Here is a 2,900-nt window from a genome sequence, read left to right as displayed (position 1 = left end):
CTTTCTCCAAAAATAGAACCGGACATTGTTTTTGAGACTATGTTAGTCATCAAAGAGGAGACATATGACTAAAGACATTCCATCCATGAAAATCCTGTCTATTTTAATAATGTTGTATATCTATGACAACATCATCCAATGCAGTCTTTCTTATTCATGACTGGGAGGTGAAATTAAAAGGAAATATGCAGTCATATGATCACATGGATAGTTGCAAAACCAGCAATTTTTATTACAGGTCAAACTAGAATGATGAAGGACTAAAAGTCAACTGAATTCGTAAAAAAAAAACCCCAAAAAATCTTTGATTTCCATCCACATGATTTCAAGTTCAGTCTCTCAGAGTAGCACCTTGAGCAAGTGTCTTCTTTAATAGCACCATTGCATTGAAAGCCACCTGAATGGATTTAATAGACACCATAATTTAACAGTTACATTTATATCTCACTAAGCTTCTCAGTCTGGTCCGAGTGATGAGCAGAAGGACCAATTCTATGAGATCCTTTTGCAGACCAACTCAACAAGAAACGACAGATACTTTGTTATTGTGACTGGAGACTTCAATGGACATGGACTGCACCCCTACGGATTCCAGGAAGTGCACAGGAGCTATGGTTTTGGACCTCGAATGAGTTGTTCTGGTGAGCACATAAGCCAGATTGACTACCTCATTACCAGGCAATCAGATGGATGCTTTAAAATGTTAAGTCTTCCCCAGGTGAAGAGTGTACAACCCAACATTTCTTACTAGTTAGTGACTTCAGAATTAGAGCTAGAAAGACTTGGAGAAGTAAACCAATCTGGAAAAGAAGAGTATGGAAGCTCAAAGACCCAGAACACAGACTAGAATTTAGAGATTTACAAATGGAAGCTTCTGCCAATGAGAGGAAGAGCTAGGGACATAAAGCTTAGAGGACAACTGGAAGCTTCTGTGGGACAATCTACTGAGGGTTATGGACGAAATTTATGTTTGGTGCAGAGTGCCAGTTAGATGAAGGGTGACATGGTGATGGAACAAGAAGGTTGACAGAGTTATAAGAGCCAAAAGACAGGTGTAGAAAAACGGTGGAAGCAGAGAATTCTATCAGGTAGCCAAAAGTAGAGGTAGGCATGAGGGCACTGTCATGGTATTAGCTGTCAGAATTGAAAGTAGAACTGACAAGGAACGTTACTGCTGGTTTGAGTTGATTCTTTGGCTACTGACTGGCCGGAGCTATCTATCTGTCTGTCTATCTCACTATCTCTCTCTCTATATCTATCTATCTATCTATCTATCTATCTATCTATCACTCGTTCACCTCTGTTTGTGTCCGTAGAATTTATCAAATTAGAAAACGCAAATTTAATATAAAAATATATTTTCTGAAATTGCAAATTATTTAAAATATAAAAATATAATTTTCAACTTAGAGAATTTATCAAAATAGAAAACAAATGAAGTTTGAAGTTTAAAAATAATAGGATCGACCACTCACGACCAGCTAGCGCGGACGCGCGACTGCGCGTTCGGGACCACTCTGCTTTAGTAGTACCCTTATACTCTGTGTGTTTTCAAACGCATGGATATAGGTGTCAAATTTGTTCCAATAACTTTCGAGTGATAGATAGATAGAGAGAGAGACAGACAGACAGATAGCTCGCTCCGGCCAGTCATGGTATTAGCTGTCAGTAGCCAAAGAATCAACTCAAACCAGCAGTAACGTTCCTTGTCAGATTTTACTACTTTCACTTCTGACAGCTAATACCATGACAGTGCCGGCATGAGGTACATAGATAGCAAAAGGAGTAAGTTAAGAGTTTTGCAAATGTTCTACATGAGGTATTCAGGATTGCAAAGCTGCGTAACAAAGAAAACAGAAATGTGGTAGGCTAAAAATGTGTGCAAATGGATAATGGCATGCTTGCAGTTTGTGACTCAGAGAAGAATGATGCATGAAAGTGTCTCTATGAAAGCTTATCAAACGTGGAAAATGAATGGGAGGGGGGAGTTTACCTAATACTGAACCAATTGAGGGACCAGCCATCAAAGTTGATTGCAGCTTAATAGATAAGGCAATTAAGGTCATGAAGACAAGGAAAGCCCTTGGACCATCAGGAATCACTACTGAGAAGATAAAAATTTCCAGCAGTATTGGATACAGCTGTTCAGATTACATATAGTCCATCTGGACCGGTTATTACTTACGGAAATGTTTCATAAAGGATAGTGTTGTTATATAGGTGTGAATCTGGCAGTTGAGAAATGCATTATCAGTACAACAAATGAATTACGAGCTGATAGAGAGAAATAAATAAACGACACATTTCACCGGATATCAACATAAAGTGAAGTATGCTCAATGCGCATGCGTATCTCCACTCGTGAAATATACAAGACAGCCGAGACTAATTCTCTCCCTTTACGCATCCTTATTTTGCCCGTGTTGTGTGTGTGTGCGTCGGGGGAGGTTGGGAACGTGAATGGGGGTAAAATGTAGGGTGAGAAGGAAAGTGAACCTGATGGGAAGAACGAAGGGAGGAATGAATGGATATGAAGTGGCGACTGAGAAATTAGTAATTAGCGTTGGACAAATGAAACACTAGAATTGAAAAATGACGAAAGAAGAAAAAAGGGTGGAGATGGAGTATATGTAATCTGGGTATACCCCCCCCCCTTTAAATTTTGTTTTTTTTTACGGAATCCTATGTTTCAGACCATGGAGAATCCGATTCTGGAAAAAAATTTTCAAAAATCTCAATTTCAAAATTTCGATTCCCGCCCCCCCCTGGTTTTTATATAGATCCACAGGGTAAACCTAACCCTAACTCAAACCCTAACCCTAGCCCTAACCCTAACACTAGTTTTGTGAGATTTGGCTGTTATTTCTAGCATGTAAATAGCCTGCTTGGTGGGGGGGGGG

At 39.4% G+C, this 2,900-nt stretch overlaps 2 protein-coding genes across 2 annotated transcripts in view; both read right to left on the bottom strand.

The window, feature by feature from the left end:
* LOC128251145 (zinc finger protein 836-like) overlaps nucleotides 1–2,325 on the bottom strand; it is a 49,564-nt gene extending 47,239 nt beyond the window's left edge. The window contains exon 1 of the mRNA XM_052977610.1: nucleotides 2,186–2,325. The gene's annotated coding sequence lies outside the window, so the exon portion shown is untranslated. The remainder of the gene's footprint in view (nucleotides 1–2,185) is intronic.
* Nucleotides 1–2,900, bottom strand: part of LOC106873058 (zinc finger protein 62 homolog) — a 17,114-nt gene that overhangs the window by 11,969 nt on the left and 2,245 nt on the right. The gene's annotated exons all lie outside the window — the stretch shown is intronic.

This window comes from Octopus bimaculoides, chromosome 28 (assembly GCF_001194135.2).
Source record: "Octopus bimaculoides isolate UCB-OBI-ISO-001 chromosome 28, ASM119413v2, whole genome shotgun sequence".
NCBI classification, from domain to species: Eukaryota; Metazoa; Mollusca; class Cephalopoda; order Octopoda; family Octopodidae; genus Octopus; species Octopus bimaculoides.
This window is presented reverse-complemented; position numbering and strand designations above follow the sequence as displayed.